The sequence below is a fragment of the Adiantum capillus-veneris genome, chromosome 5, assembly GCF_014529385.1.
Source record: "Adiantum capillus-veneris isolate H3 chromosome 5, ASM1452938v2, whole genome shotgun sequence".
In the NCBI taxonomy this organism is placed as follows: domain Eukaryota; kingdom Viridiplantae; phylum Streptophyta; class Polypodiopsida; order Polypodiales; family Pteridaceae; genus Adiantum; species Adiantum capillus-veneris.
In genome coordinates this window covers 83,592,310-83,617,705 of record NC_140935.1, presented here as the reverse complement: position 1 = coordinate 83,617,705, position 25,396 = coordinate 83,592,310, and positions in this window count along the sequence as shown.

The window sequence follows — 25,396 nt, the reverse complement described above, 5'->3', positions numbered from 1 at the left end:
TAGATTCCTTCATTCCTCTACCATCGAATGAATCGATCAAGCAGTTGGTTATTGTTGAAGCGCTCATTTACAGGGCAGCGAGAGTTTAAGTGCTTTAGACGACTAATGAAGTCCCTTACTGACTCTCCTTCCTTACGTTCGGCCTTCTGTAGCTGAGATGCTACACCCCAAAGCACACCTTCTCGTATGTACTCCTTTAGAAACAACCTTCGAAGGGTAGGGTAGATTGTTTTCTCGTCCACCCTTAGGGTTCTATACCAATCTCCAGCCTTCCCACTTAATGTCAAGCTTAAGGCATTGCACTTATGTAGTTCGTTGCGTTCCCCTAAGGAATCACATACTTGTTCAAACACTTCAATGTGTTTTCTAGCATCTTCGTCCCCATTGAATTTTTGCGTGAGTTTGGCAATTTGTACTGCCTTACTTCTAGGCTCTCTATCAGATGCATGACGCATATTTTCCGCGATAGATCGACCTATGGTTTGAGCAAACGCTGCCAAGTCACCTATGTGAGGAGGCAGGGCCGGTGGAGGTACTCTTGGAATCATATGTGGGAGAGGGACGGTACCGGTCTTGGCATATGTGTGGATGATGCAGGATATGGAACATAACCGGGCATAGGTCCACTCGGATAAGGGCTAGGGAGCGGCACTCGAGGAGCATAAACAAGTGGTACAATTGGAGGTGTGGGGGCCATGTGTGCATAAGGGGCTAGAGGCACATACGGTCGAGGCCCCATATTAGGTACTACGACACTAGGTAGTGGCACTGCGCTAACCGTAGATGTCATCGGTACATTCTCTGTCAGGCTTATCCCTGGAGTGAGCACTGTGTTTTCCTTAATAGAGGGTTGAGCCAAGTTAGGGAAGCTAAAGTTGTCGCTCGGAGGCTCAGATTGCATAGAGACCCCAGGTGAAATGACGTAAGATGGGTCCATGGGGCTCATTAGAGGAGTCTCCATTTGTGATAGAGTAGGCTGTTGAGCCTTGCTCGTATCCAAAATCTCATGGGGCCAGTTGAGAGTATATTTACCCCTCGGTTTTGCCTTTCTGATTGAATAATGCCATGGATAACATTACAGATCATTTTCTGTTGATCTTCGATGCTCGTGGCACTAGAGGTGGATTGTACAATCTCTATCCATACTACATGGTAGGCATGGCCAGAGTGTAGATCCGTCAACACCTCAGTGTGGAGGTCGTATGTCCAATGATCATTAATGAACAATCCTTCTAGAGTCGACGTGTTAACGGTTTCTTGTGAGGTAGAAGCAATGTTGCTCCCCGTGGTTTTACTTGTCACCAACGGTACTCTAGAGGGAACTTCTGAAGGAGGCAGCTCAACAGGGCCTTCTTGGTAAGAAGTTGGCAGGATATCCACATGGACACTCTTTGGGGGTGTGGGGTCCACGTGCGATGTGAAAGAAGAGTCCACTTTCCCACCCCCTTCGTGTGCTTCATTTGCATCAGGTTCCGAGCGAGTAGCTCTACCAAATGTTTCCATGAAACGGCTAAACATACTAGTACTAGACTGTGGAGCTTCGGGAGGTGCATGGCCTTCTCTCTCAGTGTTTTGGGTAGGGTATGCTTCCATGATTTCTGAGTCGGAGGAGGAATCACTAGCGGCTATTTTAGGGTCTTGGGTGGTGCTACCTTGTGTCTCCGCTGAGGGTCTAGAGCCTATCGTGGATGGGTAATGGGTGTCCGTATGAATAGAGGCACCCTCAATATGCTCGTGTTCTAGCACCCGCCCAGAGCGTAAGTGCATGTGCTTTTGATACCCTAAGGTGTCAAAAAGCTGCTCTAGGAGGCCTCGTGACTAGTTTTTTGTGTGTTTTTTGTTTGTTTTTTTGCTAGATTTTTTAGAGCGTGTCGTGGAATGGGCTGTGTGATAGCTCGAAACAAGCGTATCGCTAGGAGGGACGCGTTGTGCTTTACAGCCCACCGTTTGGTTCTATTTTGCTCCAGAAAAGCCCGAAACAGTCTTTTTCTAGCTGGGGAACTAGGCTCCAAATAGCAAGTCTAAGGGTGCAAGTGGGAAGAGAAGGGAGGAGAGTGGAGGACTTGCCCCACATGCTCTCATTCCCTCTTGAGGGGGTAGGGTATATATATAAGAGTGAGTCTAGTATATATCATAAGACTGAGGACTGAGGCCTGGGCCTGGGCCTGGGCCTGGGCCTGGGCCTGGGCTACTTATCCCGATCTAACTTTTATACAGACCAACCCGTCCGTTTTTATAACTCACGTTTTTTATTTTCAAAAATCTAACCTCCCCCTCACTCACGTTTTTATTTTTTGATTTTTTTTTCGAAAAAGAATTTTTTTAATATTATATATATATATATATATATATGGATATTATTTTGTACGCGTTTTTGTGCGCGTTGACCTCACCTAACTATTTACTGTCCCACCTACCTACTTACCTGCTAATCAATGGTTCACCTAATTACTAACCTGCTTAATTAACTAACTGTGCGCCTAACTGTGCACAAACCAGAAAACACAGAAAATGCAGAAAATTGAAACTTGACAGAACTGTGCAGTGCAAACCAGAAAATGCAAAAAACGCAGAAACGCAAGAAATGCTAACTGTGTAAGCTAAAATCGGAGCTTAATAGAACTAACAAAACAGAGCTTAACAGAACACAGAAAACTTGAATGCAGTCAACAACATTGTGTTTTTCTCTACTGTTTTTGCATAACAACAATGATCAAACTTAAGCCGCGCCTTTCCTACATAAAAAATAGCTTCAATACAATTTACAGGTCACCATTGGAGCTTCACGCGCAGCAGCTCCCTGGCAGCGACGCCAAAAATGTCAAGGCTAGGGACTTGCTACGCGCCGTGTGCGAGCCACAAAGGTTCCTAGCACACAGTCATACAACAGACAAGCTCACAAGGAAGAACGGTGTGTCACTCACCTTCCTGCGTAGTTGCGAATGAAGGATTCCCGCGCCGCGAAGAAGAGGGAGACGCCGCTACGCCGCGCTCAACCGCCTCGCCGCCGTCGTGCCGCCGCAACGCTCGATCGCACACACACTCTCACACACTCTCTCTCTCTCTCTCTCTCACACACACACACACACACACACACACACACACAAGGAGATGGTGAAGGAGAAGGTGGAGATGGAGCAAGAGCAGCTTCTATTGCACAATGAGAGAATGACTCAATTTTAGGTTTAATTGGCTTTTATGTGAGCTCACCCCATTCACACTTGGGCGCCCATGCTTAGCCAACTAACCCTAGCATGTTCGTGTTAGAGTGCGCCTCTCATCGGCGATCACTCTACCTTTCCCTATTGGACCGACAAGCCCGGTGCCTGACTCTACTTAAATAAATAATACGGTTACGGTGTCCGTCGTAGGCGATAGGGTGTCCGTGAGCCACGAGGGTTAACAAGGAGAGAATCACCTATTCAGAATGCATTGTGCTAACGTATGCTCTTAGCAGATCCTTTAGCACGATTTACTAACGTATGCGCTTAGCATATCCTTTAGTACTAAATAGAATACTTGTAAGCTGCCCATCCAACGTGGGATGAATAAGAGCAGTAAGAGTGAGGTACTTTCCCCAACCATTTACAATACTAACGTATGCGCTTAGCATATCCTTTAGTACTAAATAGAATACTTGTAAGCTGCCCATCAAACGTGGGATGAATAACAGCAGTAAGAGTGAGGTACTTTCCCCAACCACTTACAGACAGTCTTCCACGACTGACGACAAACTATGACTCAACCATTGAGTATCCAACCATATACTCGATATGGAATGGAGACAACCAACTAGGTTGAAGGTAGATTGGAGGTTCCAGCAACCATTCACTAACATCCATACTCAGCCATCACCTTGTATGGCAGGGTGTAAACTCATACGAAATCTGCAAGAGAGATTGCACTAGCAATGCAAAAGGGTGCAGAAAGAATAAAGTCCATGGATTTGCATGCCGCTCCAAATAAATTTGTGTTAAACACTAGGTCCCATAACACCTAGTGTGCATGCATTTAACACAAACATATCCAAACCGTAATTCCATGACGAGACTTTCCACAATACTTACGTAAAAATCTTGCAACAAAGTTGGACCATAATAGAATGTGACAACCCGGTCACACCTAGGAACCAACCATGAGACCTTCTCATGAACGTAGCATACTTTGCAGCAAAAGTTGGACCATAATAGAATGTGACAACCCGGTCACACCTAGGAACCAACCATGAGACATTCTCATGAACGTAGCATACTTTGCTATATGTAGAAACGACCCTTCGTTAAGGTGGTTTCACACCACTTGTAATCACAACAAGTCTGTACTTAGTACCCGACAATTTTTGGCCACTGAAATTGTTCCTGATACTGTGTGCGTCAATTGGTCTAATGAACGGATGCAACCAGCACCTAGGGACTTTGTCGTGACACATCATTTCGAATTGGGCGCCAGTGTCAGTCCCAGAGACTTATATTCTCCACATGTGGAATATGTCTCAAGTAAGGATGCCAAGAAAAGTGACATCCATCAAGTACGAGCTGTACTTGTGTGTGGAGGTAACTACGAACACTCTGCGACGCGAGTGAGAGGGACCCTCATTATCATGCTCCACACTGGCTAAACCAAACTCCTTGAGCTCCTAGACCATGTTGTATCCCATGTGACAACATGTGCCAAATCGAACCCTACAAGTAGGTTTGTAACAACATAAGGCAGAAAGGTAGATTGGACACTTGGCCCAAAATACTTTGTGCCAACATGCCCTTGGCATGGCTGTGTAACATTCAAGCGTACTTATACGTCTTGAAAAAAAAACAAGCAAAGCATACAAAAAATGGAATAACACCAAATTAATAGATGCGTACCTGGAGGTTTGAACGTAATGTTCACTTACCAGTATTCAAACGGAGAGGAGCACATCTCCTACCTGAAAAACAAACAGCATTGTAGTGGGAACCGTGGGTGTTGCCTTCGCAATCCAACCCCTTTGGTTAAAATCCACGTAGTCAAACCCCTTGGTAAGACCCTTTGTAGAAACTGCTCAACTAGCAGGTAACGGCAACCAACATAGTTAAGCGTGTACATAATGATTGGAATCAACTTGAAAAGTTGAGTTTGTCCGCTACCGCGTTGTAGATTGCGGAATTCTTTCCTTGAAAGTCTAACCGAGAGAGATCAAACTATGATCCTCAATGCAGATCAACTGTGATCCTCAATGCAGATCAACTATGATCCTCAATGCCTATGGGGTGATGTAGCAGTCACCCGTCGGGTCGTACCCCAAAACAATATGTCCATAGACACTCCGTAGGGCTATAAAGAGAGCAAGAAATCCACACAAGTGAACTGCCTAGCTCGTGTGGACAGCCATGCTGTCACCACTGATTGTTGCATCTATACTTCCTTGTATAGATCAGCTGCTATGAGTTGAAGATTTATCAAAAACTCAACTTGAGTGTCGCACTGAAATCATGTAGTCCAAAAATGACACTGTAAACATCCTGAATGACAAGACCCTTGCTTGTCCATTAATGTCGATGTATACTTCCCTGGGTAGATCTGTTCACTCTTGAAAACAAGCACCCAAAGAATGTGAGCATTGGGATCTTACCCTAGGTCTGACAATGGCTCTTACCTTGTGTGGCTCATAGCCCTTATGTCAGTTAGTGTTCAATCGACAAACCGATGAAAACTAAGTTGGATGGCGTCTTAGTTGATTTATAGCTGAGAGTTGAAGCACCTTGGCTTAGGCTGACTCACGAGCAAAACACATATTAAAAGCTTCTCGGAAGATTTTCATGTTTCCCTTAAAGAGAGAGAGAACTAGAGACATGCTGGGCTGAGAAACTTTCCTTAAGTTTTTAGAGTGTGTGCCCAAGTTGTGTGCTCTTATGCATCTTATGCCTGACTTGTAGCTTATCGTATAGGCATTCCACAGTTTTCCGGTATGACTCGTTCATTGAGAGAGATAACAGAAAAACACAACCACATCTTGATCTACCTGCCTTGCAGGGTTGTGATTGTATGAGGATGACTTGGCATTGGCACCTTGCCTGGGAATCAAGTCCAAATTTTTGGTTCTTTTTAGTGTTGTTGTGTTGACCGCAACCAAAAAGAACACATTAAACAATCCATTACTTAGTCTGTCCTTGACACAGTTCTGAGTGTGATAGCGGAAGCGTAATCCATGAATCGGTGGAATTCATGCCACCCGGTTAGCATGCCGTGCATGCAGAATTGTAAGCCCTTCAGTTTCCTAAACCCTTGATGCCAAAGCAATGGGCAGTAGCATGGCACGCAGGAGAAGCCTTGCTTCATGTCGAATTATCAAAGCACTGTGTTTTCCGCGACAAACAACATGTTCCAAAGTAAACATGAAAACATGCAAAATAAACAATTTTAAAATTTGGCTAACCTGGTTATCCTGTTGTAACCGGTTTTCCTGGACGCGTGATGGAGAAACTCATTCCCATCAGGCTCGTAGCCTATGCTGCTGTGCGAGAGAGAGTTGGCGTGTGTATCATATACACATTTTGTGCATGTAATGAAATAACAATGCAAGGAAATTGGTAAATCCTTCCCTAGTTTGTATGCTCTTAGCATATGCCAAATGTGGGGAGTCTCAATGCAAGATGCATAAATATAAGCCTTGCTTTACTTAAATTCATCAAATGGATGAGACAAGAATGTAACCTGAAAGCTCATAGCTAACAGATGCTCTTGGTGACACACATATATCCGAGCAGAAAAAGATTGACCTTGTCAAAATTGCATAGAGAATTGGCCTTGCCAAATTTTGCTACTGATTGAGAATCATAAGATTTCTTGGTGATCCTTCATTCCATTGCAAGCGAGAATTATCAAGCACTTTGCTCAATAGTTACCCTACTTCATGCTGTCAAGGGCCTTCTCCGATTTGCAACCAATTTGGAATCTTGCGAGCAACTTCAATGCTCTAGTGGTGGGACACAAAGTGTGCACCGGCCATGCCGAGCTCTGTGAGTGTTTTTGTAGAATCATTCAAGCCTTGCTTGATAAATTCTACCTATCTCTTGTGCGGCAACTATTGCACCAGTAGGAATTCACAAAACCAAACAAAGTGCAGACGATTGTAAAAAGAATGCAAAAAGTAATGTCGAAACATAAACAAAGATACCTGGAGCGTTAGCGGATGCACCATGAATCCTCTCCAAGATGCCAACTCACGACCTTGTTGTGCATGATGCTGGATCTCTCCCATGGGATCCATAAATTCTCGAGTCTGGTGTCACCAAATTTGTACCAAACTTGGTACTGCTTGCATCTGGGAGTTTGCCGGAGTCCTTTCAAAAACAATCGGCATGCGCTAGGTAGAAACCTTATTTCCCTAGCGTCATGGCGAACTGGAAGCCTTGCTTCCCGAGCACCGCTCTGCATGCATGCCGTGGACTCCGCTGTCAATCTCGTCATGGAGAGGTTTCGGGAGGTCGAAAAAATCACCATCGAGAGTTTTCTCCAACTGGCAAAATTTTTGTGCATGCTATGCATAAAATTCTGGTCGAGCCTCCCCTTGTTCTACCCCACGCATGGCTTCCCTTGGAGAGCCACGGTCAAAGCCAACATAAGTGGCCAATAGGTAGGTGGTGGGAAAGTCCCTTGGCCAATTAGATGGACAAAAAAAATTGCTGCCTAATATGAAACCAAGCTTCTAAATGAAGCTATGGCGTGCTGCAGATCTGCGCGATGTCGATGGAGAAGGTAGCACGCAGAGCTGCATTCGGTAGCCTATGCTACTGTGACGAGAAACCACCCACAGGCCGGCGCGCGTCCACTGATCCTTCTCTCGACAGATTTGGTGAAGGTCGCCGACACACCCTCGTCCATGCTAGGGTTGTTGCCCACGGTTCTCTGTGCCGAGAAATCTCTCCATGCCCGGTTGAAGATGAGAGAGAGATAAAATCCAAAGCGCCATGCCTTCCTTTGCTTTCCCTCTCTGGCATGGCCTTCTTGCAGCACGACCTTGCCATGCATCCATGAAAGGACTCTGCCATGCTGCTCCTTCTTCGCCGAAAGGAGGGCGAGCTTCCATGAACCGCACAGAGAGAGAGAGAGAGAGAGAGAGAGAGAGAGAGAGAGAGAGAGAGAGAGAGAGAGAGAGAGAGAGAGAGAGAGGAGAGAGAGAGAGAGAGAGAGAGAGAGAGAGAGAGAGAGAGAGAGAGAGAGAGAGAGAGAGAGAGAGAGAGAGAGAGAGAGAGAGAGAGAGAACAAAGATCCATGGCCTCCATGCCTCTTTCTTCCTCCCCCTTCTCCCCTGAGCTCTGATACTAGTGTAAGACCGCGGGGGACTGGACCATGCAACTCTCCACCCAACCGTGCCATATATAGACTCCTAGCCCCTAAATATAGTGCCCCTTGACCGCATGTCCGTCCTGGCCCTTGGCCCTGCCCTTGGCCTGACATTTACTCCTGAGGAGCGAGCTCGCTTCATCAGGGAGGGGAAGTGCTTTGGATGTGGGGAACATGGACATATCTCCGCGAAGTGCCCTAACAAGGCACCGAATGAACAAGATGAAGAAAGGCTAGAAAGTTCCAAAGCAACTGAGAGACGTGGCAGAAAAGGCAGATAAAAAGCAGAACTGGTACCACATGGCATGGGACCTGATTCGAATCAAATGAATGAAAGTACAAACTTTGCCACTTTTGGGGCAAAGGGAAGGATCAGGAAGCTCTTTTGAAGGAGCCAAGGCCAACCTCGTTTCACTTGGAATTGGCGGCTCGATTTGGAACTACGCCTGACAGGCTGAGGCCACAAGCGGAGGTAGTTCGAGTGGCACCCGGACGGGATGTTGCCATTACACCAAGCATTGGTGAACTTCGTTTGCAATGACAGGGGTGTTCAGGGCACACAACTGACATTCTACTCGAAATCCCTTGGTTCCACAAGAACTACGCCGTGGTTGACTACCGGGCCGAGAAAGCGACTTTGACAAATGAAGGGCTCAGAGATTGTACTTGATGAACTTCAGTTTCTTTACTCATTCTTTTGGGAGAGAACTGAACGATGGATAAAGGTTGAATATGTTTTGACCTAGACAAAAGAACGCCAAGATTTTTCTCCACACTCATGCCGATTGCTTTTTCGAGGGCCTGAAGATCATACCATTGATCTGATACCTGGAAGCACACCAACGAACCGGCCACCTTACCGTGTGAGCCCAACACAAAATGAAGAGATTATGAACCAAGTGAAAGACTGCCTGGAAAAGGGTCTTCTCCAGCCTAGTACTTCACCGTATTGCTCTCCAGTGTTGTTGGTTAAAGAAAGACGGATCTTGGAGAATGTGCATTGATTATAGAGCTCTCAACAAAATCACCATCAAGAACAAATTTCCGATTCCTAGGATCGATGATATACTCGACAACTTACAGGGATCCTCGTGCTTTAGCAGGATTGATATGAAGAGTGGATATCATCAGATCAGAATCGCGTGCGGAGACGTCTACAAGACAACTTTCCGGACGACTTTTGGGTTATTTGAGTATTTGGTGATGCCTTTTGGCTTAACCAATGCTCCCGTGACATTTAACCGGATGATGGACAAGATTTTTCCAAAGGCTATTTGTTGGCACTTTCTTTGATGATATCATTGTTTTCTCCAAGAATGAGGCAGAACACAGAGATCATCTGCTTCAAAGATACACTTTTTGGGACACATTGTCTCAGCGCAGGAGTGCAAATGGATCCGGCCAAGATAGACACTATCCATGATTGGCCCGATTTGAAGAATGTCCATGAAGTTGGAAGCTTCTTGGGACTGTGTTCGTACTATAGGCGGTTCATTCGAAAGTTTGTAGAGGTTGCTTCCCCTTTGCATATCTTGACACAGAAAGGAGTCTCTTTCTCGTGGGGATCACAGAGGTGACTGCCTTTCAGACATTGAAAGAGAAATTGACTACGAGACCAGTTTTGACTTTGCCGGACTTGCAGAAGTCATTTGAAGTATATTGTGATGCTTGTGGTCGTAGTCTGGGTGCGGTATTAATGCAAGAAGGCCATGTCATTGCATACGAGAGTCGATTTTTCTCAAGGCCGGAGATGACAGCACAGATATATGAGGAAGAGCTTTTGGCAGTTATTCACGCTCTTACTCAATGGCGGCATTACCTACTCGGAGCGGATTTTACTGTCTTTACAGACCATCATAGTTTGTTCTACTTCTTGGCACAGAAGTAGCTTTTGGAAAAGCAGATGCGGTGGGCGAACATCTTGTCACAGTTTCTCTCACAAGGCGGGCACCACATGCCAATAGAAAAGAATAGACTAAACAAAATTTTAGCACTTCAATAACAACTGAACTGATAGAGAGAGACGACACGCGACACGGAGTGGCGGAATTCCACCCCAAAGAGTATTGGCCCCAAACCTTGGCGTCCCTTTCGGTATTTCTTTATATTGCATCAACACAGTACAAGCCGGTACTCCAGACTCTGCACCTTCTCCAAGAAGCATGCCAGAGAATGAGCCCTAACCTCATATTTAAGGCCCTTGGCATAAAAAGCAATTACAGTGAAAAGCCTTCAAACTTAAAAGCATCTGGTCCAAAAGCAAAGCCAAAAAGTTGCCAGCATGAATCATGAAAACTCGTACAGCATGCCACGTCATTAGCGAGCGCAATTTTTGGAAATCTCCCTGCTGTCCTTAGGGTTAGGGTTAGGGTTTCTACAATTTTAGGGTTAGGGTTTCTAGAATTAGGGTTTTCAAGTTTGAGGGTTAGGATTTCTATAATTAGGGTTTTTGGCAAAAATTAGGGTTAGGGTTTTTGCTCTTGGGCAGCCACGTCATCTGTAAGTTGGCTCCATTCATTAGGCTTTGACACGTCAGCAGTTTGTTACATCTACCCTTCTTGAAAGACAATAATCGTCCGCGATTATAACATATCTGCAAAACAACTCAAGTTAGCTCAAACATTTCCGAGGGACAATCCTTCTCCTTTCGGCTCTTTTGATCAAGGAGTTAGGTTCTCCTTTCGGCTGTTTTGATCAAGGAGTTAGCTTCTCCTTTTGTCCAGATCGAAACTCTTGATATTCTGGCGTAGTAAAATTAGCCATCACACCCAAACCGTACTGATCTTCCACGGGTGTCTTGATGCACTAAAATTACATACCCAGGCAATCTCATCCAATTAGGAATTGACACATCACAATGCAGCACAAATGCTCACATATGCATGTTACAAGACACAACAAACAGCGCCGCTGAGCACTCCCCTGAGACAAACGGTCTGCGGTATGAAGCTACTCAACGACTACCTCGTCACTCCCCCCGCAAATAACCTAAAAAGGTCCGGGCCATGAGCTTAGAGGACTGTACAACCAAACGCTCCCCAGACCGCTGTCTGCATCGCTCGGAGGTTTAAGCATACAATGAAACGCTCCCCAGGCATCGACCTGCGTCGTTCAGAGGTTTTCTAGCATACAATGAAACACTCCCCAAGCATCGGCCTGCGTCGTTTTGAGGTTCAAACAATACCAAAACAGTATTTTTCACTTCTCCACCCGGGAGTAAAAATCACCAGTCAATGAAACCAGTATTGAAACTAGAGTCAAACATGTCAAATCGGCACCAAGACAGGTTTAAAACAGATACCATCCATTTCAAACAAATTCCAAACAGGACCACCAAACAAGATGAAACAGAACTCAAACTTAAAAAGCAATCTCGACATTAGTCGAGCTCGAAAAGTCGACTGACTTTCCATCCTAAAACCTGCACCAAAAATTAGGGTTAGGTTCATTCCAGAAGGTCGTAGCCGAGCACAACATGGTCCATCAGCTCTTGGACAGATAGTGTTTCTTTGGCGACGATGGTAGTCCCAAGATAGCAATCGCACCGAACTTCCAAGGTTATCAAGTCGAGAAGAGACATGTACTCAGAGATTTCGAGAAATTTCAAGATATAATCTGCTAGGGTTTCCATGGCAAGGATTTTAGGATACCCCACTCTGCCAGAAGTTGCACTCCGAAGGAAGATGTCAGAAACCATATAACTTCGGGCAAAATGTTTTTTGAAAGTACTTGGAGTATGCTGCTTGGTAGCTGTAGACATCAACATCTGCATGGCACTGCTTCTGAAAAGAAAACAGTGACTTGAAACAAATCTGGATCCTTCTCTTGCAAGTGATCTTAAATGGATTATGCCCTATAAGACATGAGCGGTGAAGACGGGAGTGCGCCCGATGCGTGATGAAGTAAGGGTGGGAGTGACTAATAAGCCCGGGTTGGAGGGCCAAGATACCTCAAATCAAAATTTAATAGCTTTGTTTGCTCTTTTGTAGGACCGGTATGCTTCTAGAAAAGCACACGCCTGATGCTCTGATACCACTGTCACAAGACGGGCACCACGTGCCAGTAGAACAGAACAGACTGAACAGACTTTTAGCACTCTAATAACAACTGAATTGAGAGAGAGAGAGAGAGACGACGCGCGACACCGAGTGGCGGAATTCCACCCCAGAGAGTATTGGCCCCAAACCTTGGTGCCCCTTTTGGTATTTCTTTATATTGCATCAACACAGTACAAGCCGGTACTCCAGACTCTGCACCTTCTCCAAGAAGCATGCCAGAGAATGAGCCCTAACCTCATATTTAAGGCCCTTGGCCTAAAAAGAAATTACAGTGAAAAGCCTTCAAACTTAAAAGCATCCGGTCCAAAAGCAAAGCCAAAAAGCTGCCAACGTAAATCACGAAAATCCGTATAGCCTACCACGTCATCAGCCAACGCAATTTTCAAAAATCTCCATGCTGTCCTTAAGGTTAGGGTTAGGATTTTTGTATTTTTAGGGTTGGGTTTCTAGAGTTAGGGTTTGCAGGTTTTAGGGCTAGGGTTTCTAGAATTAGGGTTTCAACAGTTAGGGTTTTTGGCAAAAATTAGGGTTAGGGGTTTTGCTCTCGGACAGCCATGTCATCTGTAAGTTGGCTCCATTCTTTAGGCTTTGACACGTCAGCAGTTTGTTACAGTTTCACTTCCAGATTGTCCATGTGTAGGGACAAAAGAATGTGGTGGCAGATGCTTTGTCTCGAAAACCGTTGGTTCTGGCTATTTCTGTGATATATCATAGGAGCTTCGAGGATATGGTCAACCAGTATGCCACAGATACAGATTTTGCAAACGTTTTCACACGGATACAGGATGGGGGAGACAATAGCAGGATACTCCATTCGTGAAGGCTACTTGATGAGAAAAACCATGTTGTGCGTTACATAGCCGTTGAGGGAAAAGGTTATGGCTGAATGCCACTGTCCACCTTTTACGATCACCGCGGCATTGCTACCACCATGAAAGGGGTAGAGAGATACTTCTTTTGGCCGAGACTCAAAAAGGATGTGGAAGAGTTTATGCGCAGTTGCTTAGTATGCTAGAAGGTCAAGTTTGACAGGCATAAGGCACAGGGATTGTTACAGCCTTTACCCATACCCACCTGCCCCTGGGAAAGTATTGCAATGGATTTCATTTTTGATCCCCCGAGAACACAGAATGGCATTAGGGAATTTTGGAGGTCATTTGGAGGGCCTTCTAAGAAAATGTATTTTTTGCACTCTCTCTCTAGAAAAAATGGCAAATAATAGAGCTGGGTCTTTCATAGTAAAAGTTCAAAAAGTGTACTTTAAGTAGATTCCTTACTCTTCTGAACATTCGTTCGTAGTGATTGAGGGATAATCCTCTTTTCAGTTGCATTGAATGAACCTCGTCAATATGGAGGGAATGAGGCTAACATGGAGGGACGAAGGCGCAGCCGCTATTCACTTTCCATTAAACCTGCACATTTGGCTAATGGCGCACTCCTCAAATGGCACAAATGTTACCCAGAAACGAGCCAAATATCACCTTCACATTGATTTGGACAATGAGCACCAACCATTGATTAAGCGCAGTAAAACAAACACACATATACCTCCCGCTTCCATAGACACGCTCAGAGCTCAGGGAGCTAAACACATAGATATCTGGACGAGAGACTCTCTCTACCCTAAGAATCCAATGACTAATGCGTCTCCACCGTTTGTCAATCCTACAAGCTTATTGACCTTTGCTGGTGATGGAGAAAAGGGCCTTTTGGGTTATTGTAAATCTCTTACAAGAGAAGCTGAAACTTACAAGAGCATTCTCCAAGCTCAACAATGTGAGATTGTTCGCCTTTCACATTTACATTCTACAGATCAGGTTACCATTTTGCAATATAAAACAGAGGTACAAGAAGTGAAAGGAAAGGTGCAAAGTTGTCAAATGAAGGACACCATCTTGGGTGGTCGTATCCGAAAGAAGAAATTGCGCAATCTTGAAACATTGCAGGTTGCATCAGGAGGTCTCAAGAAAAGAATCCGAGCATTAAGGTGATGCTTCTTAGTTGGCTACATTGTCTTAGTTAAGTAATCTTTTTGTTTTTTCTTGTTATGCATTGTTTTCATGTGCCTAAATAGTGTTAGTGAAGCAAATTTTCTGTTATTTACTTATGCATTGTCTTCATGTAGAGATTCAATCTATCCTGACAAGGAAAACATTGACCCCAAAGCCAATATAGGAAAGAGATTGAAGCCACTTATAAGTAGAAGCCTGGCAGCAGATATAGTACATGACAAGAAGTTTAAGGTCCTACAAGGAAATGTAGTGGACCACTTTATTTCAGAGAACTCAGTGCCTGCAAAAGAGATACAAGGCACACTTGATTCACTTGGTGTAAGCAAAAGAGGATATTCGGCTATCCAAAAGTCTATCTCATCCATCTTTGTTAAGAAGGGTATAAAATCCAAACTTCTACCATCAGCCTCAAGTGTTTGGAAAGAGAGGCTTCAGCTTAACGAGGCACAGGGAGACTATCTTGGACAGCCCTTTCATATTAAAGCAACTTACAGTGGCCATGGAGCAAACATGGCATATGATGAGTTCAATAATATTTTTATGGACCTGCGGATATTACAGAAGAGAATGGTGGAGTTTTACAACATCACATTTGAAGAGTCACGAGGGGTATTACATTTTGTGTTAAAACTGGATGAGTGTGAGCTTGTTAAAGAGAAAAAGCTAGAGCGTGTTACTATTACTTTAATGAATAGAGCCCTCTCAAAGTGTCCCAGTGATGATCCTTTATATTTTAGTGTTCAATCAGAATCTAACATATGGTGGCTTGGTGCGTTTGAGGTAAGTGAGATTCTCAGGTAAGCTCAAATATTCACATCTACTTAAGTCTCATTTATTTTGTGGTGCAGGTAAAGAAAGAAGATCATGAGATTCTATATTGGGTGTTCCATCGAACTAATATTCCGGAGGTGATTGATCGACAGACTAACCAAGGAGAGGTACTACGTCTAGATGGAAGGGGAGAATTTCAAGTTCAGTGGCATCTTGCAGGTGACCTCAAAACATTAAAGTGCATGTATAATTGTGGAATGGGTGCAATGGCAAAGTCGCCGTGTTTGTTCTGCATGGAGCCTGCAAAGGTCATGGACCCAAAGTGGTGGAGAAAATCTCCAACACGTCACATTGAGGATCCTGCTTTTCGACCGGTTTTGAAAATACCACTTGTGAATGTCCACATTTGTACAATGCATGCCCTTTGTAGAATTGTGGAGAAATTGGTCTACTTATACATCGGGTTTGCTTGGAAGATTAAGAACTCGGCAGAACGACAAGTAGCCCTGCAGTGCTTAGAAATGGTACTGTCGGATATGGGGCTTCATGGTGGCAATGTGAAAATCCAGCGGGATGAAAAGAGATCAATTGCTGAGAAGGATGTCCCATGCAAACCATCCATCGGTGGGGTGAAGGCACGGAGGTTTTTATCTAAACCCCAAGGTACAAGAGATCCGAAGCTAACAAAACATGGAAAAATATATAACACATCTTATGTTAGCAAGGTAGAGTATCAGCGCTAGAAAAAGCTACATATTGCAGTCAAAGACCAAGAACCAACTACTCGTAACACGAAGGCTGAGGTTTGGCGATCAATAGACATCCTATTTTTGATGTGCGACAAAGATGACTGGTCACAAGGTGATATGAACAAGTTCAAGGAGAATCTCAACCTTCTGAAAAAATCATTCAAGACAGCATGGACAGACACCCAGATTACTAACTACATGGTATTATCGTGTATTTCATTCTCTCTTATGTGCAAATATGTGGGTGTAAAACATTCTAACTAATCTGTTTTCATATCCAACACATCATCTTCAATCATTTACCATATTTTATACAAAAGTATGGGAACCCGGAAATATGGAATACCCAAGGGATGGAAAAGTCTCATTACATGGCGATAAATGCTTGTTTCAGGCACACACGACATGGTGGCTCTCGAATCAAGGCTAATAGTTTGAGAGAACCATTTGAATGGTTCTATAGTAGAATCATTCATCGAATGCAGGCAAAAGAAGTCTTGGAAAATTCAGCAACAGCACAAGCCATCAGACATTTACAACAACAAAAAGTTAAAAGATCAATGGCATACAACAACTCCGGAGCTCGTGAAAGTCAACGAAGGTGGAGAGAGACAATGGTGTATGTGAATCACAAGTGGAGAAAGATACTCTGAGTGGATGACATTGTACAAAATTTATGTAATACATGATCTTATACAATTGCTACTTGAAGTGTATCAAGATTTTGAAGGTTCAATTTTGTTTTTTGGCACGTCACCCTTGTAACGAATCATGAGATGTTTGCCATACTCTAAAAGTTCATATGGGTTTTGTCTACCAAGAGCTAGTGCCATTGCTGTGTAGGTGTAGTAATACGTTGCCCGACCACCTGTATAGCCCGGGCAGTAACCAAAACAATCTCTAGCAAACACTTTGTCCACAAGAATGACTTTATCTGCACTTTTGGGCAGCACCGGTCCACCCAAGAAGCGTGATAGTGTCTTGAATGTGTAAGTTGCTATTGAACCCTCTTGTGAAATGGAATTGTGAAAAACTACTATCGGCGACTCGCAAAGATTTGAAAGGTACTGCGCTAGGGCCGCATCCCTTTGACGATACTCTCGAGTCCGCCGCCGAAGGAAGTCATCCTTGTCAGCAATCCAAGACTGCACATATCATGTCAGAAGTGACACAAAGAGAGAGAGAGAGAGAGAGAGAGAGAGAGAGAGAGAGAGAGAGAGAGAGAGAGAGAGAGAGAGAGAGAGAGAGAGAGAGAGAGAGAGAGAGAGAGAGAGAGAGAGAGAGAGAGAGAGTTACCATGAAGCTCTCATCCTACAGAAAGAGGTTTTCCTGCCACAGGTCTACAGATGTAGTTGACCCGTGACCTGAATGGTTAAACCAATCCTCCACTTCTTTGTTATTTGTTGATGGTCTTAGGCTTTGTCTTATTGCTTGGAAGGTGGCTTCATCAAGTAGTGTCTCCTTGTATTTTTCAGCTTTCTCAAAGCATCTTCGGAGGCATTCCATTGGATTGCTGGATGTTTCCATTGCCTCATCATCACTACTATCCTCTGAAACAATTCCACTCCTCTCCTCTTGGACTCTGGAAATAATAGCCAGGGAGAAATCCTCCCTTAAATAAAAGACACTTTGCACATCATGTAAGAAGATATAGGTCCTGTCTCCAATCCTGAAGTCAGGCACAGCAGGAAACATCATCTGAGCATGCTTCTCAGTGAAGTTACTGACATCCAATGGAAGTTTGATTTCTGTGGTTTTCACAGAGAGCATCTTACTTCTTTGTACTTCAATTGCCTCAACCTCAAGGTCGACTGTGTCTTCAACCTCCTCGACTTATTGTATATGAGTTGTCTCCTCGCATTCTTCATCTGGTGCTGCATCCTGCTCCTCTAACACCTCATCAGGATTCTGCATGAGGAATCCAAACAGGCTGTTCAGGTAAATTATAAAGCCAAAGGCTTCCTGAATGAGTTTGCATTCTTTTTGGTGCAAAGGGCAGGCTGAATGTCGGTAAGAAGGTGGTAATTCCCTATACTTCTTCAGTCCCTGTCCCTTTCCACCACAGTCATTTAAATGCACAAGAGTCATAGTAGGCAGAACAACCCTCCCTACCTGCACCATCACTTCAAACTTATCTCTGTAGGACTGCAAGAAATTACTGTGCTGAGCTAACAGGTCTTCAATGTCAAACTTTGGATTAAACATAGAATGAACTAGATCAAACTTGTCCCCAGCACCACAAGATGCTGCAAAATCAAACAGCCTCTCATCAGTTGCAGCTGGGTCTTCCAGAGAAGACACATCCTCTTTGGCTTTACATTTAGTTGCATAGGGACTACTTTCTAGCACATCTGCATCATCTAAGAAGTCTATATTCCTCTTTCTTGTATTTTTCTTCACAAGTACTGTACAGGGTGAGGGAGCCTTGTAGGGTGAGGGATCCTCTTGCCCTGGTGACCTCTCTGATTGATCTTCACCAATTGACTTTTCTTCAGATATGTCCTGACAAAAGTCAACAGTTCTTTTGGCAGAAACATTAAGCAACTGAGCCTGCAAAGGTTGAAATCCTAGCACAAGCTCTGGGTCTGGTTTCAGCCTCTTCTGCCTACTGGACCTTAATCCTTTTCATCAGGAAACATGACAAGTCTCACTCTCTCTCTCTCTCTCTCTCTCTCTCTCCACATATATATATATATATATATATATATATATATATATATATATATATATATATATATATATATATATATATATATATATATATATATATATATATATATATATATATATATATATCTGTCTCTCTCCAAAGCACAAACAAAAACACACATAGTCTCTCTCTCTCTCTCTCTCTCTCTCTCTCTCTCTCTCTCTCTCTCTGTGTGTGTGTGTGTATGGGTCTCTTTGTACTAAAGGCGCGCAAGGACAAAAATGTGCTTTTTGCAACTCTCTACGCGCACCTTAAGTACAATTGAGAGAAAGGCGCGCAAGGACGAAAACATGCTTTTTGAGAGAGTCATAACTATACTATAGGCGCGCGGAGAGAGCTGCAGCCAGTGTTTGGTTGGCTCTGCGCGCCGTTAGTAACGGGGACAGAGAGGGGAGGGAGAGAGAGAATGTGTATATCTCTGTGTGTGTGTGTCTGTGTGTATGTGTGTATGTGTGTGTGTCTGTGTGTGTGTGTCTCTGTCTATGGAAGTATGTGTTGAGGTGTGTGTGTGTGTGTGTTGAACAACAGTCTGGGTTTTTCTTTGTTTACACACACACACACACAATTTGTACCAACTGTTGGAAATACAGAAAGAAAGAGTGAGAGATCACCTTTTGTTGGTGGGGTTTGCAGAAACTCCAAGGGATGTGTCTCCTCCATTGCTTTTTGTCTGTCAAACTGACTCTATCTCTCTCCCTCTCTCTCTCTCTGAGAGTAAGGAGTCCCTCTCTCTATCTCTCTCTCAATCTGTGTCTCTCCCTCTTTCTATCTCTCTCACAATCTGTTCTCTCTCTCTCTCTCTCTCTCTCTCTCTCTCTATCACTCTCTCTCTTTCTATGGCTCTCTCTCTCTCTCTCTCTCTCTCGCTCTCTCTCTCTCTCTCTCTCTCTCTCTCTCTCTCTCTCTCTCTATTGTTCTCTCTCTTTCTCTCTCTCAAAATCACACTTATAACGGATACACACGGCGGCACCCCACTTGTTACTATAAATTAGAGTATAATTGCATGTTGTCACACGTGCGGTCATTATTGAGACCGTATACTTTTGTACGTCATATATAGAGGTCATGAGAGAGAAAAACCACACCTCGTGAAAGAGAGTGAGTGAAAAGAGAGAGAGAGAGAGAGAAAGAGAGAGAGTGCAAGAGCCGTCGTCTGCGTCTTCGACAGCAAGCCGACCCATCGACATAACGAAGGTCTGTGACCTCAGGAGGTTTGGCCCTCTCTCTCTCTCCCTCTGCCTTTGCCTCTATCTCTCTCTCTCTCTCTCTCTTTCTGTCACAGTATCAAGCTCAGTCTTAACAAACAACACACACAAATAGTCACAAACACAACACACACACACACACACACACACACACACAGACACACACACTCACAAACAAACAGACACACATATAAAACATACACACACACACACATACACACAGAGACACAAATATAACATACACACACACACACAGACACACACACACACACATAGAGAGACACACACACAAATCACAAACACACACACAAATACAGACACACACACACACATAGCCTCTCTCTCTCTCTCTCTCTCTCTCTCTCTCTCTACTAAAGGCGCACGTAGAGAGGCATAACCGGTGTGCATGTCTCTATGCGCGCCGTTAGTACTGTGCATTGACCAGTGTATGTGTGAGTGTTATAGAGAGAGGATGTTAGGCGGGGAGAAGAGAGAGAGAGAGAGAGAGAGAGAGAGAGAGAGAGAGAGAGAGAGAGAGAGAGAGAGAGAGAGAGAGTATTTCTTTTACCTTTTACTAACGACGCGCGGAGGTGTTTGTTGAGGTCAAAACGAGCTCCACGCGCGCCTTTAGTAATGGGCTCTCTCACTCTCTCTCTCTATTTAAATATGCTAAGCTATAGAAACGAGAGAGAGAGAGAGAGAGAGAGAGAGAGAGAGAGAGAGAGAGAGAGAGAGAGAGAGAGAGAGAGAGAGAGAGAGAGACTCCTCTTTTTGTATACAGTGAAATGGCTAGAACAAAAGCCACTGCAAGGAAGGCAAGCAAGGGACCAGGATTAGCAGCTAAAGCAAGTAGCAGATCTGCAACCCCAAAGAAAAGACCTGGAAAACCCAATAAAATTCTGAAAGGTCCAAGGGTGAAGAAGTTACAAACCTGCATGGGACTTTTCAGAGAAATCAGAAAGGCACAAAAATGTGTAGATTTATGCATACCAAAGCTTCCCTTTTAGAGGATGGTGAGGTCCATATGTGAAGAAGCTACCTGGGGCACCAAAAGGTGGAAGGTGGTGGCATTAATGTCTCTACAAGAAGCAGCAGAGGACTTCCTACTGGAGTACTTCAGTGACATGACCATTGTTGCAGCCCATGCCCACAGGGTTACTATAATGGACAAAGATAGTGAGACACTGAAAAGAATAAGGTGGAGGTATGACAAACTACTGGTCCCCAATGTCTGCAGGGATAAGAAAATGAGGGAAATTTTGTTATACCCCCCGGAGCTAGTGCCACAACTCACAGTTGTAGATGTCACACATGATGTGAATACAAGGGCAAGGGCAGAGACTATTGCTCGCCAAACAGAGGACATGAGGGAAGCAGAGCTTAAGGAGAAAGCAAAAGTAGCAGTGGAGTCCCAGTGGCAAACAGAATGCAATGTGACCCTGTCCATAGAGGCAAGCAATCGAGAAACTCTACTTTCAATGAAGGATGGTTTGCTTGCAGAGATACCATTTGTAGATGGAGCCAGAAAGCTAGCTCTGGAAAAAGTGGACATTAATTTATTGCAGAATCCAGATGCTCAGATTTCAGACACAATTATCTATGCTTGTCTTAAGTAAGTGTTACTATCTTGCTAGCTTTGAAAACTCAGATAATAGGTTTGCTAACTCAGGTAAAGTCTCTGCAGCCTGATCAAAAGTCAACTCCCACTGCACACCCACACAAAGGTGTTTCTTCTTGATCCACAAATGTCAGTGATTATTAGACAAAAGAACAGCCCATCTGGGACCTTTGAGAGTTGGTTTCTCCACTGTGCTATGCTGGAAGTTACTGTCATCATCTTTCTATATGAGAACAACCATCACTGGAGTCTCATATGCCTTGATGTTGACCAACCAGCAGTGTGGGTGTTCAATTCAATAAAAGGAACCCACCCTGAAATTAGGTTGTAAGTGTTTTGTATCAGAAAGTGTTTCTTATAGATATCCATGTAAATTTGAAGCCTCATGCTAACATCTTGACATTGCTTTGTGCAGTTGTATAAAGAGGTTGTTGCTTGCCTATGGCAAGCTATGTGGAAGGTATGAACTATACAAGGCCCCAATCAAAGATGTACCTGTCCCAAATCAAACTGATGGAAATTCTTGCGGCTGGAGATGTCTTCTCCATGCAGAATATTTCCTGCAAAGCTACTTTGCATTAAAACCTTTCATGACTAAGGTACCCATTTGGCAATGCATTCAGTTAGTTTTGGTTTAGTTTATAAAAGAATTCTCACCATGTGGTCTTTCAATTTTGCAGAGTGCTTTAAAAAACTACACATATGATTATTTGCAAAGATACCGGGTAAGTTTAATACAACACCTGCTTACTATGTCTAGCCCCAGAGAGCTTGGAGATAGCGGCTTGGATGACCGCACTATTGATCTAACAATACATGACGTGCCACCACGACAAACCCCTGCATCCGATACAGTGGAATCACAACGGGCCGAGGGGGTCATATCAGCAGAAGATGAAAGAGCCGAGGATGAGGAAAGGTCAAATGAGCATATGGAAGGTGCTAGTGTACAACCAGAGGAGACAATGAAAGAGCCAAGTCAGCCAGTGGAGGAGCCAAAAGAGCCTATGGCTGAAACCCAAGATGAGGAAAGCAGGCCTATAGATGAGCAAAAGGATATGGATGAGGAAAGCAGGCCTAGGGATGAGCAAACTGATATGGATCAGGCAAGGATGTATGAGGCAAGCCGGTCAACCGAGGGAGAGGAAAAGACCTTGGAGGAAACCTTGAATGAGGCAGAAAGAGCCATGGGGGAGACCCCTGATGAAGATGTGAATGATGACTATGAAGATGTGAATGATGAAGCTAAAGCAGAGGAGAGCAACAACGACATCAACACTACAGAAACCCAGTATGGACCCTTGCTACCTGTAGATACGGTTGTTCCGGTAATGTCTATTCAAGTATGGCAAAATATGTTCAGCTTCTAACTACTTATATGTACTTGTCAACTTTTACAGAGGTTGATTATCTTGGACGTCAATGGATTGCTGCTGATGCGGGTGCCTCTCGGTGACACAGAACCCTTTGAGGATTTGCAAACGTTTCGGATGGGAGCTTGTCGAGTCGTGGTTCGTCTAGGAACCAAGGAATTTATTCAATTTCTTCTTCCGCGCTTCAGAGTTGCCATATGGTCTTCAATGCAAAGGCAAAACTTGTCGCCACTAGTTACAATAGTTTGCACTGTATGCGACGCTCACACGTCAAATTTTGCCTTTTTGTATGATCAAAGAAAATGCGTTACCGTTGAGGGCCACTACCACCCTAAAAAACCACACTTACCTCTTTTGTACAAACCGTTTAGCCAAATCGGTGTACCCTTTGATGCAACTAATACACTACTGATTGATGATACTCATAAAAAGGGAGAACTAAATCCACCGGGAACAACTATCTCACCACCTTCTTTCGAGGGGCATTCCTTCGATTTTTACCTTGAAGACATTCTGATTCCATACTTACAGAAATTGTATCTCAGTCCATTGTTCACGGACGAGTTTGTACTTTCTAATGAATTAAGATGACTCTTCTATCATGTCTTTATCTTGTCTAACATTGAGAGAGAGAGAGAGAGAGAGAGAGAGAGAGAGAGAGAGAGAGAGAGAGAGAGAGAGATTTGACATGGTAAAGAAATGTATTTCAAGCACACTTTTTCACAGGGCACAATTGACAAATGAGCTCAATAAACTTCATGTATTGAAAGTCATTTGTATACACTTGGGTTCACAAGAATATCTGTTACATTGACACTACTTCAACCCGACCATCCAACTCTTTGTACAAAATATCTTTTTCCCTTCGCCGCATCACCTTACGGCCAGCTAGGAAAAAGGAAAAATCTGATACGTCCTTGTCCATTGACTCTTCAATTATGTCATGCCGCAAATGCTGAAGACTGCATAGCTCCCTTATTGTAACCACCAACAGTAGGCCATGCTCTTGATCAATCACTTCCACATCCACAGCAGGATTATCTTCCAAACCTGCAGAAACCTGGTCCATAGGAATGTACTTACCATTGAGCATTTGTGATCGCATATACCAAAACGAGAGTAACAGTGATTGGATTGCAATCATGTACTTGATAACTAGAGTATCAAGCGCGACCTCGCACCGTAAACCAATCTCTTCCTTTGCATACCATCCTTTGTCAAGAAGTTTGTCACAGGATGACTGCTGAAATGACTTGCACATGAACATAGTTTTTGTAACACGGATGTTGTAGCTATGAAACAACTCTATGAAGAGTGCAACAAGACAAAAGTTTGCAATTCTAACCAGTTTGGTGGGAATAGAGCTACGTAGAGACCTTTGTATATCCTTGTAGAGCTTACTTCGCATTGCCTCCACCATTGTTTCCTCGGGAACTGGCCAGTCCATAGTGTTCCAATCGGTTGGTAGAGGCACTTTCACCAACATGCCATTCTTATTCCCTGAGCTGAGTTGGTAGAAGTGGTCATAAAAAAATATTCCCTCATCATCCAGTCTTTTGCTGCTCCTCCCTGAATACTGTAGAGAACCAATGTGGGCATGAACAACATGGAAGAGGCCTATTATGCACTCCACAAGCTCCCATTGCTCATAAGAAGAGGGATAAACATCTGCAATATATATAAGAAGAGTTAAACTAAGAGTATCAATAAGTAAAAATGACAAATCTAATGTAATTGAGCTGTGAAGAATGGAGACATTGCTCATAACAAGCGGGAGAAACATTGCAAAATATATAAGAAAAGTTATAATGAGAGTATCAGTAAGTTCACATGTCAAGAGTACTTACAATTGCAACGTGGTTGATGTATATCTGATACATTTCCACCGTTTGCTATCACCTCTGGATGGGTAAACACATGCTGAACAAGAACTTCCTTTACAGATCTTTTGCCAATTTCAACTTTGAAATCCAACACTCTGGCCTTCCATGCTGAGCGGTAAACGTTGATACCACTAGACCTCTTGGGTCTTCTTGGTTGCATGAGGACCCATGAACCTTTGTTTATCCTTTGTCCAACCCATTGGTTCTCTGCACTTATTGAAGTTGATATTGTAATTGAGGATATGCTACTACTTGGCCTTCTAGGCAAAGTGCAGCTGTTGGTTGTTGGTGTGAGAGACAGTAAACACCTGGAGCTTCTTGGGCGAGAAGACGTGGAAGCCATAGCTCTCAGAGAAAAGCTTTAGTGGAGGGAGATTCACTTTGAAAGCATTCTAATGGAGGGAAAGTGTTTTAGAATTCCAATATCTTGTGCGGGCGTAATGGTCACCCTCTAGTACGTTAATGACCATAAGAGAATATCAGAAGTGGGACCACATGCAAGCACCTAAAAGCTCGATAAAAGGAAGGAAATTACGATGCTACAATCCTAGATTCGTGAAAGTTTTATGCTATTTTCCTATTTTTTGAGTCTTTCCACGTACTTTCCTACGTAACGTAGCCTCCGTGCTCATTGGATGCGCTCTATTATTCTCTCTCTTCATATGGCCCTCCAAATGACCTCTGAAATTTCCTAA